The sequence below is a fragment of the Scyliorhinus torazame genome, chromosome 14 (assembly GCF_047496885.1).
Source record: "Scyliorhinus torazame isolate Kashiwa2021f chromosome 14, sScyTor2.1, whole genome shotgun sequence".
Taxonomy (NCBI): domain Eukaryota; kingdom Metazoa; phylum Chordata; class Chondrichthyes; order Carcharhiniformes; family Scyliorhinidae; genus Scyliorhinus; species Scyliorhinus torazame.
This window is the reverse complement of record NC_092720.1, coordinates 18,089,366-18,103,314: the sequence shown is the minus strand read 5'-3', so window position 1 is coordinate 18,103,314 and position 13,949 is coordinate 18,089,366. Positions and strand designations below refer to the sequence as shown.

Here is a 13,949-nt window from a genome sequence, read left to right as displayed (position 1 = left end):
TGTGGCAATATGAACATACACCTAATACTTTCACTTCCAAGTAAGAACAGGAGCAAGGATCATTTGGCCCCATCATGTTCTTTTCGGACTTTATACTCTCTCTCCATGATATTGAACTGTTGACCTCTGAGGCAGAAGGTTATGAGTTCAAGCCCAACTTCAGAGGCATGATACCAAAATCTCATTTGACCCTGAAGGACAGTACTGAGGGTGTGCTGCACTGTCAGAACGGCCTTCTGTCAGGTGAGACATTTACCCATCTCAGGCTGAACCAAAAGGTGCTATTCAAAGCAGAGCCTCTCATGGAGCTCTCGCTGTTGTCCTGACCAATATTTATGCAACTACCTAAAAAAGAACTAGCTGGTTATTGTTAAGTAATGAGTTAAGAGACATTGCAATTAGTTGTCTCATTTATGTTAAGTATCCATTAATTGACACTGATATGTAAAGGGGCTTCAGGTGGCCTCTGTCAGGTGATGTATAGTTAGAGTTTTGTGCTAAGGCTGTTGGAATGAAATAAATGTGTTTTTGTGAAAAAGGAACAGAACTTTAGACTCTTCATATCACAGCAACTAAAACGTCTAACAATTATGGTACCAGAGGATGGTTGCTGTGTAAATGTGAAGGGTTGTAAGATACAACTTTTCCAGATCAAACCAAGGAGTGAGTGAGAAAAAAAAAGGGATATATGGCTGAACCAAGGATAAAGATGGCTGGATATGACTATCCGCCCTTATTTTCTGAAAGGGAATCATACGACCAATGGAGAAGTACAGTAGTTATGTGGACTAAGGTAACTGTTTTGGGAAAGAGAAAACAAGGTATGGCATTGGCTCTTTCTCTACCTTATGGCAGTAAAATCCGAAACAAAGTGCTTTCTGAACTGGAATTGGAAGAGTTAGACTCAGAAGAAGGTCTGGAGACTTCATTACATTATATGGAAAAGATTTATAAGAAAGATGACTTGTTTAGTGCGTATGAAGCATGGTCGGATTTTGATAAGTTCTGGAAAATGGAGGATATCTCCATGGAAGATTATATAATGGAATTTGACAGACTATATAAAAGGCTGCAGAAACACAACCTGGAATTTCCACAGTCTGTGTTGGCCTTTAAATTACTTGACTGTGCTAGAGTGAGCAACATGGACAGGAACCTGGTTTTGACAGGAGTTCAATTTACTGATAAGGATAACTTATTCGAACAGATGACAAAAGCTTTACAAAAGTTTCTGGGGAAACATTCGATTCCGATGGCTCTGATGACCCAAATAGGTCAGCCTGCAATAAGGCAGAATATGGAAGATACACTACTAACAGGATGGCAAAATTATATGGCTACGAACAGGGCTCAAGACTATAGATGGAGACCGAGACAAGGAAATTATGAAGACAGAAACCCAGTTAGAGCCTACAATAGGAAGATGAAACCCAGAAATGCGCGGGGCATGATAAATCGATGTTTTCGATGTGACTCTCAATACCATTATGCTTTCAACTGTCCAACTCGTTATGATAGAGTGTTTGAAGCGACACATGACATGGAAGAGTCAGAAGAGGAAAAAGATTGTGACCAGAAAGAAGGCATTGTCCTATTGACAAGCAGTTTTACGCCGGTAATGAGGGTGTTGGTTGCAGAATCCTTCAACTGTGCTGTATTGGAAAGTGGCTGCACATCTACTGTGTGCGGAATTGACTGCTTAAAATGTTACCTGGACTCTTTGAATGCTGAAAATCAGAACAAGGTCAAGGAATTTGAAAGTTCCACAGGTTTCAGGTTTGGGGATGATAAGACTCTGAAGTCGCTGAAAAGTGTGGTGACTCCTTGCAATATTGCCGGAGTGAATCATTTCATTAGCACCGATGTTGTATCAAGTGAGATACCTTTGCTTCTGAGCAGACCGTCGATGAAGAATGCACACATGAAACTGGATATGGAACAGGATAAGGCAACAGTTTTTGGAAAGACGGTGGACTTACAATTTACACAGTCGGGATACTATTGTATTCCATTATTGACAAATAATATTTCAAGTAGAGTGGTTAAAGATGTGTTAATGGGAGTTGAAAATGGGACTTTAGCTGATAAAAGGCTTGTATTAAAACTGCATAGGCAATTTGCACATCCGTCTCCTCGGAGGCTGAAAAATTTATTAAAGGATGCAGGGGTAAGGGATGACAACTATACTAAACTGATAGAACAGGTTAGTGACCGCTGTGAAGTTTGTAGGAAGTACAGAAGGACACCAGCATGACCGATAGTAACCCTACCTTTGGCCAGGGATTTTAACGACATTGTGGCCACGGACCTTAAGATCTGGGACAAAGCAAATAATATATTTATTTTGCATTTTGTAGATTTAGCAACCAGATTTAGTCAATCAACGATTGTACGAAGTGAAGAAAATAGAGTAATTCTGGATCAAATCGTGGAAAAATGGATAGGGACAGGAATGGGTCCACTGGCAAAATTCCTTACGGACAATGGGGGAGAATTTGCTAATGATGAGTTTAGGGATATGTGTGAAAACATGAATATCAGAGTTATGAATACGGCTGCAGAAAGCCCATTTAGTAATGGTGTCTGTGAAAGAAATCATGCTGTCATCGATGACATGCTTCGGAAAATTTTGGCAGATCGACCAAATTGCAGGCTAAATTCAGGTTTAGCATGGGCAGTACATGCAAAGAATTCATTGCAGATGGTTGGGGGCTATAGTCCTTATCAATTAGTGTTTGGTAGAAATCCTAAAATTCCGTCCATTTTGGATGACCAGCCTCCAGCTTGGGAGGGGACTACAATTAGCTCTGGTTTTGCTGAACATTTAAATGCATTACATAGCAGTAGAAAAGCTTTTTTGGAAGCAGAAGTCTCTGAAAGAATTCGCAGAGCTTTAAGACATAACGTACGGCCATCAGTTGCCATTTTTCAGCAAGGAGGCATGGCATACTATAAGAGAGACAATTCTAATGAATGGAAAGGCCCAGGGAAGATCATAGGTATAGATGGCAAAACAATTATTTTGCAACATGGTAATCAACCTGTTAGGGCACATTCATCAAGGATAATGGGTACAGATTACAAATTTTCAGAGCAGACAGACATGACGAGGAACCAGAGTCATCTGGTACGCATGTGTTGCAGAACTATGAGGACCAATTAACTGATATAGACAGGGTTTCTGTGGAGGAACACAACACTTCTGATGAATTAGAACAGGCCATTTTTCCGAAAGGGCAACTGCCAAAAGTTGGTACAAAAGTGACATACTTGCCTGAAGGGTCTAGTCAATGGAAGGATGCGACTGTTATTAGTAGAGCAGGGAAGGCCACTGGAAAGTATAAACATTGGTTGAATGTACAGCATTCAGGGGAAGAAGTCAAGACAATGGATTGAGAAAACAAAGTTCAAAAATGGAGGGCACAGAAACGCAGTGCCAGTTCAGATAGTACATCGGATAGTGAACAGGTCCGCAGGAAAAGATTGAGAACTATTGACAGGACATTCCACAGCAGAAGGGAATGATCAAGCAGTAGCAGTACAGAACGAGATACCAGGCGGGAGAGGGGACGTAGTTTATCAAGATCTCAGAACATGAGTAAGACTACGAATACTAATTGGAGTAGAAGCCCACATGCACGTGAGATTTTGGTGGCTTCAAATAAATTAGATGAAAAAGTTATCAAAGAAGCTAAACAGCAAGAATTGCATAGTTGGAGTGAATTTGGGGAATACACGGAAGTACCGGATAGGGGACAAAGAGCTCAATCCCACAGATGGATTTGCATGGAAAAGGTTCTTCCGGATGGAACTTATAAGGCAAAGGCCAGACTTGTGGCAAGGGGATTTGAAGAAAACTTAGAAGATCAGGATTTAAGGGTAGATTCACCTACAGCAGGAAAGGTTATTTTAAAGATCTTCTTGGCTCTATTAGCCACAAAGGCATGGGAATGCAAATCTATAGATATAAAAGCTGCCTTTTTGCAGGGTCATCAGCTCCAGAGAGACATTTTTCTCCGTTCTCCTAAAGAAGCAGCTAACACAGAAGGGGTACTCTGGAAGGTGTATGGATTAAATGATGCATCTCGAGTCTGGTATTTTTCGGTAAGGTCAGTTTTGTTAAAGTTAGGCTGTTGCCAGTTGAAAGCAGATCCTGCAATGTTTTACTGGCACTAAAAAGGAAATCTTTCTGGCATTTTTATGATGCATGTCGATAATTTTTTGTGGGGTGGGACTAGTGATTTTGAAGCTATTGTAATCTCTGGTTTGAGGAAAGAATTCAGGGTTGGAAGTCAGGCTTCTGGTGCATTTAAATATATTGGACTAGAAATTGGACTAAGTTAGGGGCAACTTTATGTCAGTAATCTTATTTGGAAAGCATCAGCCCAATAGCAATTAGTCGTGGCCGAGTTTCACAAAAAGACGCAATGGTTTCAAAGATAGAAAAAGAGCAACTGCGAAGTTTAATTGGGCAACTGAACTGGGTAGGTAGACGGACTAGACCGGACGTGAGTTTTGATGTCTTAGAGTTGAGTATAAAAATGAATGATCCCAAAGTGGAAGACATAATAAGAGCAAATAAAGCGTTGGCCAAACTAAAAATGCAGGAGTGTGTTTTGAAGTTCCCGGTTTTAGGTGACCTTCAGCTCTTGAAACTCATAGTTTATAGAGATGCATCCTACGCAAATTTATGTGATGGGGTTTCAAGCGCAGGAGGTTTTATAATTTTCCTTTTGGGGAACAATGGTAAATGTTGCCCGCTTGTGTTGGAAACAAAGAAAATAAGGAGAGTGGTAAAAAGCACTTTGGCTGCTGAGACGTTAAGCCTTGTAGAGGCGGTGGATATGGCCTTTTATATAAGTATGATAATGACAGAAATTTTGTGATTTGCGGATTTGGGTAATATACCTATTGACTGCCACATTGACAATAAATCCCTGTGGGAAAATGCGCACTCTACAGAAAGTGTCAATGAAAAGAGGTTGCGGACAGACATCGCAAGTTTGAAGCAGACGTTGGACAGAGGGGAAATAACAAAAATTAAAATGGGTGGCCAGGAGCTATCAACTGTCAGACTGTTTTACGAAAAGAGGGGCGAGTTTACAGAAAGTTTTGGATATTGTTAATGAAGGGCGCTTGTTTCTGTGACTGTTTTTTTTTTTCTTTCTCGTCCAAACAAAAAAAACTGAAAAAAAGGGGGGGGAAATCATGTGTGTGTTTTTGAGTTTCTTGAAGTTTTGTTTTCACCTAATTATTTTTTTTCTCCAAGGAAGGGGAGACTGTTAAGTAATGGATTAAGAGACATTGCAATTAGTTGTCTCATTTATGTTAAGCATCCATTAATTGACACTGATATGTAAAGGGGCTTCAGGTGGCCTCTGTCAGGTAATGTTTAGTTAGAGTTTTGTGCTAAGGCTGTTGGAATGAAATAAATGTGTTTGTGATAAAGGAACAGAACTTTAGACTCTTCCTTTCACAGCAACTAAAACATCGAACAGTTATTGCTGTTTTTGAGCACTTACAGTATGCAAATCATATTTTCTACAACAGTGACTGTACTTCATTAGCTGCAGAATCAGGGCTGAAAAGTCATGAAAGATATAAAGACGCAGGGCTGGATTCTCCATCGGCAGGATCCTCTGTTTCGCCGGCAGCGCACTCACGCCCACAGATTTCCCGACGGCGTGGGGGTGCTCACAATGGGAAACCCCATTGGCTGGCTGCTGGGATTGGGGATTCCGTTGCTGGCGGGGGCTCGCCACACCAGAAAACGGGTGCGGCGGGACGGAGAATCCCACCCACAATTTATTCTGACTCCCTAATTTGATTGTAGGGCTGTTTTTAATTCTGTTACAGGATGTGGGTGTGGCTGGCTAGGTCAACATTTACTGCTCTTTCCTAATTGCCCTTAACTGCTGTGCCATTTCAGAGGGCATAGCTGTGGGTCTGTTGTCACGTAGACCAGACCAGGTAAGGACGGCAGATTTCCTCCCTTAAGGACATGACTGAACCAGATGGACTTTTGCAACAATCGACAATGGTTGATTAAACTTTTAACTTCACCACTTGATGTGGTGGGATTCAAACTGAGGCCCCTGGATTACTGATCCAGTGACAATCCTACTCTGTCACCACCAAAGTAGACATAGAGCAGATGCTTCCTCTTGTGGGGCATTCTCGAAAGAGAGGTCATAGTTTTTGGATAAGGGGTAGCAGAATTAAAACAGAGATGAGGAGAAGTTACTGCTCTCAAAGCGTCATGAATCTGTGGAATTCACTACCCCACAGAGTGCAGTGGATACCGGACATTGGGTAATTTTAAGGAGGAGATAGACAGATTTTTAATTAGTAATGAGTTGAAGGGTTATGGAGAACTGGCAGGAAAGTGGAGTTGAGGCCGAGAGATCAGCCATGATCGTATTGAATGGTGGAGGAGGCTCAGGGGACTGAATTGCCAACTCCTGCTCCTGTTCTCCCCATATGTTGCAGATACACACAGTGTTGTTGGGGAGGGAGTTCCGGGATTTTGACCCAGTGACAGTGAAGGAACGGCCATATATATTCAAGACAGGATTGGCGAGTGGCTTGGAGGGGCAACTTGGATGTTCAAATTGCAATAGCTTTCCTTGTCCTCCTAGGTGGTAGGGGACGTGGGTTTGGAAGGTGCTGCCTAAGGAACCTTGTTGAGTTGTTGCAGTGCATTTTGTAGAATAGGCACAAACATAAGGGATGATGATAGACCATTGACCTGCAAAATGAATGGACAAACTTAAAAAATATACATTTGGTAAACGTCGGAAATCCTTACATCTATCCAAAGGTTTTCATCACTCGACCTGTTCTACTCCTGTGCTCTGTGTGGTGCTGTGCGTTACTTTAAAAAAAATCAACTTTCGAGTAGATGTGCCTTTCACCCTCCCCTCCCCTCTGCTCTGCTCGCACTAGACCCTGCGCAGTGCAATACGTGACTGCGTTCCTGATACTGTATTCAGTGCCCGTGCCTGCTCAATGCGAGATGCATTAAATAGGAGAAAGAGATGCAAGCTCCGTGACACCGGTGCATTGCAGGTAAGTCCATGCACCCCTCCCGCAAAAATAATGCATAAAAATCATCTTCAACTCCCTGCAGAGATGTCCCCCCCCCCCGACCACGCTTCACGTGCCAATTAATACAACACGAATAATAATTGTATTGACTAATTAAGCTGATCGCATTTTTGCTTAAAATTGCAGCCTTTTGCAGAATCTGTATCCGAGGGGATTCTGAGTAAGTTCTGCTCGAATTCGATCTGAAAAATGACATGCCCTCAAATTGCTGATTATTTAGGTTTCAGGTCCAGAAATGCAAGGTTGTGTGAATTGTGTCTCTGCATTTGTTTGCATCAGGTTTTGTTACCGTCTTAAAAAGCCGCACCGTGAGGAATTAATTAGCCGGAACAACATATTTAAAATACATTAGTGAGGCGTCTGCAATATTGATGTAGGTTTCACTATCGTTTGTTGCAATTTGCAGACCCGCCGCAATTAGCGGAAGCCGCTGAGTTGTAATTCAGTGCTGGACATCAGCACCGTGCAATGTAGGAAACGCATTTTAATTGCATATTGTTGATGGTTCTTTTTTTTTTTAACCCACTGCCTTGTTAGAACTGTGAGGTCAGCTTTGTTTAGTGGACTTAATGCACTGTTCCTGCAGTTAAATTAGCATGTTGGTAAAAGGACCGCTCACACAATGAATGGAGTTTTATTCAAATGCATGGCACCTTACTCCTCCTAGCCACTCAAAAGGCTTTCGATTTTAAAAAATTTTCTGTGGAGCTGAGAGAAATGCCATTGCTGAATAAATGCGAGACGTGACGTGTTTACTGTAGACGGCAGCGACTGAGCGTGCGTGGAGCCCTGCAATGTTTTCTGGGTGTTGTAGTCCCCTGGGCTCTGGCCCAAGTTTCATGCTGAACCATAGACAACATTGGTTTGGAGAGAAGGATTCCAACACAAACATTGTAATCATTTTCATTGCAATGTCACACATTAGTGTTCCAATTACGGTGCCCAATGATATTTCTGCTTTGTGCCTGTAAACAAATAAAATAATATTGCATTTAGATAGCACCTCTCATAACCTTATGAAGTCCCAAAGTGCATTATAGCCACAGAATTATTTTTGAAGATAGCGACTGTTGTAATGCAGGAAATGTGGCAGCATGTTTGGGCACAGCGGATCCCAGAAACAGCAAAGCAATAATGAATTGAAATTGAAATTGAAAATCGCTTGGATGAATTCTTGTAATGCAGTTTCTGACACTAATCCCAAGTCGCTGTTGTTACGTAGGCAAATGTGGCACCCAGTTAGTTTTACAAGAGGGTCCCACAAACAGGAAATGAACAGATGACTAAGTCCTCACATTTTTTGATGGTGTCAGGTGAGGGATAAATATTGGCTAGGAGAATTCTCTGCCATGGGATGTTTCGCTTCCACCTGAGAGGGTAGTTGAGGATCTTGGTTGAATGTCACGTTTGAAAGGCAACACCTATGTCAGTTTAGGAACCCATTAGTACTGCACTGAAGTGTCAGCCTGGATATTCTTTTCTTGTCACGTACTTAATGATCTGTTGAGCTGCTCGCAGAAAAGTACTTTTCACTGTACCTCGGTACACGTGACAATAAACAAAACAAAATCCAATCCAATAATACGCTCAAACGTCTCTGGAGTGGGACTATAAATGCACAACTTCTGACCTAGAGGCTACCAACTGCATCATAACTCACAGTAAAAATGGCAGAGTACAAGTTGACGAAATTTGCTCATTATAGTTTGTGTGAAACTCTGGAAAGCTATGTGGGGAAGGATAGTACTGGAGCCAATCTTCATTTATTATTTCATTTATTTACAGACTGAAAGTTTACTCGCATGCACCTTCCAACTCAATCTTACTGCAGGTTCGATGTATCCCTTTTATACGTGTGCTCAAGTGAAACCCTAATTAATGCCCACCACCTGCATTCAATAAAATCCAATCAATATCCAGTTAACAGATCACACTTTCAGCGCTATCTCCTACAAGATGGGCGTGAGGTCAGGTGTAATGCCTGAATCTGGTATGTCTCTCTTGTGGGGACCATGAATTGGATTCAATTTGAATTGGTTTTTGGAGCAGGCAAGGAGCTGGATTAGGGGTTTGCCCCTGTCCACACTCCGAGGTCTGGCTTTATAACTCTGATAAAGTAATTTTAAAAAAAGATCCGTGACTACATATTATTGCCTGTAAACCACTTTGAAATGTTCTGAGGTTGAAGGAGACATATAAATGCAAATCTGTCTGTGTCCATTTCTGGTCACAGGAAAGAGGTTGAAATCTGGATGGTCACAAAGGACTGAATTAATCATGATCTCATTGAATGGCAGAGCAGAATTGATGGTCCGAATGGCCTACTTCTACTCTTACGTCATATGGTCTTAATTAGTCTGAAAAGCTGAGCTGCAATGCAAAATCATAAATAATATAGGAAGGGCAAATCTAAAGTGCTACTTCGAATCAAACCATTGGTGGAGTTGCAGATAGCGAGGAGGATTGTCAGAGAATACAGCCAAATATAAATAGATTGGAGAGTTGGGCAGAGAAATGAAAGATGGCGTTCAATCCAGGCAAATGCGAGGTGATGAATTTTGGAAGATCTAATTCAAGAGCGGACTATACGGTCAATGGAAGAGTCCTGGGGAAAATTGATGTACAGAGAGATCTTGGAGTTCAGGTCCATTGTACCCTGAAGGTGGCAACGCAGGTTGATAGAGTGGTCAAGAAGGCATACAGCATGCTTGCCTTCATCGGACGGGGTATTGAGTACAACAGTCGGCAGGTCATGTTACAGTTGTATAGGACTTTGGTTAGGCCACATTTGGAATACGTGCAGTTCTGGTCGCCACATTACCAAAAGGATGTGGATGCTTTCAAGAGGGTGCAGAGGAGGTTCACCAGGATGTTTCCTGGTATGGAGCTAAGAAGAAAGGTTGAGTAGATTCGGATTGTTTTCGTTGGAAAGACGGAGGTTGAGGGGGGTCCTGATTGAGGTCTACAAAATTATGAGAGGTATGGACAGGGTGGACAGCAACAAGCTTTTTCCAAGAGTGGGGGTGTCAATTACAAGGGGTCACGATTTCAAGGTGAGAGGGGGAAAGTTTAAGGGAGATGTGCGTGGAAAGTTTTTTACGCAGAGGGTGGTGGGTGCCTGGAATGCTTTGCCAGCGGAGGTGGTAGAGGCGGGCACAATAGCATCATTTAAGATGCATCTAGACAGATATATGAACGGGCGGGGAACAGAGGGAAGTAGATCCTTGGAGAATAGGTGACAGGTTTAGATAAAGGATCTGGATCGGCGCAGGCTGGGAGGGCCGAAGGGCCTGTTCCTGTGCTGTGATTTTCTTTGTTCTCTTTGTTCTTTGTTCTATGACAATGGGGAAAGAGCTCCAATATCAAAGTAGTGAAGGTAATTTAAAACTAATGTTATTATGGTATTGTTTGAAGACAAGCAGGATAATTTTCCTCTGTATCATTATTATAATAATCATTTATTGTGGTCACAAGTAGGCTTCTTTTTAAAAAAATATTTTTATTCAAAGTTTTTACATATTTTCAACAAACCCCCCCCATTTACAGAAATAAGAAAAAACAAAGACCACATAAAGTCTAGGAACGGTTACCACCGCCTGAAGAACCCTTGCAAAGATCCTCTTAATGTAAATTTTACCCTCTCCAATTTAATGAACCCTGCCATGTCGTTGATCCAGGGTTCCACGCTTGGGGGCCTCGCATCCTTCCACTGTAGCAGAATCCTCTGCCGGGCTACCAGGGACACAAAGGCCAGAATACCGGCCTCTTTCGCCTCCTGCACTCCCGGTTCGTCCAATACCCCAAATAGTGCGAGCCCCCAACTCGGCTTAACCCGGTGTTTACCACCTTAGACAACGTCCTCGCAACGCTCCTCCAGAACCCATCCAGCGCTGGGCACGCCCAGAACATGTGGGCATGATTTGCTGGGCTCCCCGAACACCTCACACATCTGTCCTCTACTCCAAAAAAACGACTCAGCCTTGCCCCAGTCATGTGCGCCCTGTGCAGAACCTTAAATTGTATCAGGCTAAGCCTGGCGCAAGAGGAGGAAGAATTTACCCTCCCCAGGGCGTCCGCCCATGTACCCTCGTCTATCTCCTCCCCCAGCTCCTCCTCCCATTTACCTTTCAGCTCCTCCATCGAGGCCTCCTCCTCCTCCTGCATCCCCTGGTAGATCGCCGAGACCTTGCCTTCTCCAACCCACACCACCGAGAGCACCCTATCCTGGATCCTACGTGCTGGCAGCAGCGGAAATTCCCTCACCGGCCGTCTTACAAAATCCCTTACCTGCATGTACTTGAAGGCATTTCCAGGGGGGAGCCAGAGTTTTTCCTCCAACGCCCCAAGGCTCGCAAACGTCCCATCTAAAACAGGTCCCCCATCCTTCTAACACCTGCCCTGTGCCAGCTCAGGAACCCCCCATCCATTCTCCCCGGGACAAACCGATGGTTCGCTCGGATCGGGGACCACACCGAAGCCTCTGCCTCCCCCCTGTGGCGTCTCCACTGCCCCCAAATTTTGAGGGTCACCTCCACCACTGGACACGTGGTGTACCTTGTCGGCGGGAGCAGCAGCGATGCTGTCACCAGCGCTCTCAGGCTCGTGCCCACACAGGATGCCATCTCCAGCCTATTCCACGCCTCCCCCTCCCCCTCCATTACCCACTTGCGTATCATCGCCACATTGGCAGCCCAGTAGTACCCACACAGATTAGGCAATGCTAGCCCTCCTCTGTCCCTGCTCAGTTCCAGAAACACCCTTTTCGCCCTCGGGGTCTTTTTCGCCCATACAAACCCTATGATGCTCCTGCTGACCCGCTTAAAAAAGGCCTTTGGGATCAGGATGGGGAGGCACTGGAATATAAAAAGGAACCTCGGGAGCACCGTCATCTTCACCGACTGTACCCTACCCGCCAGGGACAGTGGCAGCATATCCCACCTTTTAAACTCCTACTCCATCTGCTCCACCAGCCTCGTCAAGTTGAGCTTGTGTAGGGCCCCCCAGCTCCTGGCCACCTGGATCCCTAGGTACCGAAAACTCCTTTCCGCCCTCTTCAGTGGAAGCTAGTTTATCCCCCTTCCCTGGTCCCCTGGGTGTATCACAAATAACTCACTCTTCCCCATGTTGAGCTTATACCCGGAAAAGTCTCCAAGACTCCCGGTTGCGGCTATGCCTAGGTAGGTCGCACGTTCGGCAGCTTCCGCCGGGAACGGACTTTTGGGCTCTCCAGAGGGGCCACAACGGCAATTGTTTGACGGCTTCCAGTGTGGGAAGGTGACAGCAGGGTCCCCCCGACATTATATGGATTGGACCAGGAGTGGAGCGGTGAAAAAAGTGATCTTGGGGCAGCGAAAAGTGCGAGGGAGGAAAAGCAAGATGGCGACGGGTGGAGACCAAGCAGCATGGGCGCAGTGGTCGCACGAGCAGCAGGAGTTTCTTAAACGCTGCTTTGAGGAGCTGAAGACAGAAATGCTGGCGCCAATGAAGGCGGCGATTGAGAAGCTTGTGGAGACCCAGAAGGCCCAAGGGGCGGCGATCCGGGAGGTGCGGCAAAAAGCCTCGGAGAACGAGGATGAGATCTTGGGCCTGGCGGTGAAGGTGGAGGCGCACGAGGCGCTGCACAAGAGGTGGGCGGAAACATTCGAGGACCTGGAGAATAGGTCGAGGAGGAGGAATCTTCGGATTCTGGGTCTCCCTGAAGGAGTGGAGGGGCCCGATGCCGGGGCATAGATGAGCACGATGCTCAATTCGCTGATTGTCGCGGGAGCTTTCCCGAGACCCCTGGAGCTAGATTGGGCTCATCGGGTCCTGGCAAGGAGACCCAAAGCCAACGAGCTGCCAAGGGCTATAGTGGTGAGGTTCCACCGCTTTATGGACAGAGAGTGTGTCCTGAGATGGGCCAAAAAAGAGCGGAGCAGCAGGTGGGAGAACACGGAGATCCGAATTTACCAAGATTGGAGTGCGGAGGTGGCCAAGAGGAGAGCTGGTTTCAATCGGGCTAAGGCGGTGCTCCATCGGAAAGGGGTGAAGTTCGGCATGCTGCAGCCAGCGCGATTGTGGGTCACGTTCCAAGATCGGCACCACTATTTTGAAACACCCGATGAGGCATGGAACTTTATTCAGTCTGAAAAGTTGGACACAAATTGAGGGTTTGTCGTGGGGGGATGTTTACTGTGTTCACTGTGTTTATTACGTTTGGGGAATGTTCTTTTGGTTTGAGTGCTGGGTGGGGATGGGTGAATGGATTTGATGTGGGAGAGTGTGGGTGTCGGTGTTGGAGGGGCAGGCCCCCACGGAGGAAGAGGGGGAGCGGAAGCCCGGGGATGGGGAGTTGGGGTAAGGCCGCAAAAAGGAGCTGCGCCAGAGGGGGCGGGGCCGGCTCAGGAAAGCGTTAGGGAAGGATGGGGGTGGGGCCGGGTGGGGGGAAGGGCGGTGCTGGAGAGGAGCGCACACGGACTGCCCAGGGGAGGGGGGATTCTCACACTGGGGCATTCGATGGAATGGCGGAAGAGGCCGGGGTCAGCAGGAGTCAGCTGACTTACGGGAGTGTTATGGGGGGAGCAAAATGGCTAGATGTGGATCTAGCGGGGGGAGGGGGGAACAGGGTTGTTGCTGCATTGGCCAAAGGGGAGCTGGAAGTAGGAGAGGTGGTCGGGGCGGGGGTCTGCGACCTGGGGGACTGGAGGGTGCGAGAGGCGCGGGCACGTGGCTGGCCTAGAAAAGGAGATGGCTAGTCGTCAGGGGGGAGGCGAGTAGCCCCCCAATCCGGCTGATAACTTGGAATGTGAGGGGCCTGAACTGGCCGGTCAAGAGGGCCCGGGTGTTTGCGCACTTAAAGGGAC

At 45.6% G+C, this 13,949-nt stretch overlaps 1 protein-coding gene across 5 annotated transcripts in view; it reads left to right on the top strand.

Annotated features, from left to right (window-relative positions):
• The first annotated feature begins 6,917 nt into the window (after window positions 1-6,917).
• The window catches only part of LOC140389554 (polyhomeotic-like protein 3), a 160,389-nt gene continuing 153,357 nt past the window's right edge, over window positions 6,918-13,949 (top strand). For all 5 annotated transcript variants that reach the window (XM_072473774.1, XM_072473777.1, XM_072473776.1 and 2 more), the window contains exon 1: window positions 6,918-7,068. The gene's annotated coding sequence lies outside the window, so the exon portion shown is untranslated. The remainder of the gene's footprint in view (window positions 7,069-13,949) is intronic.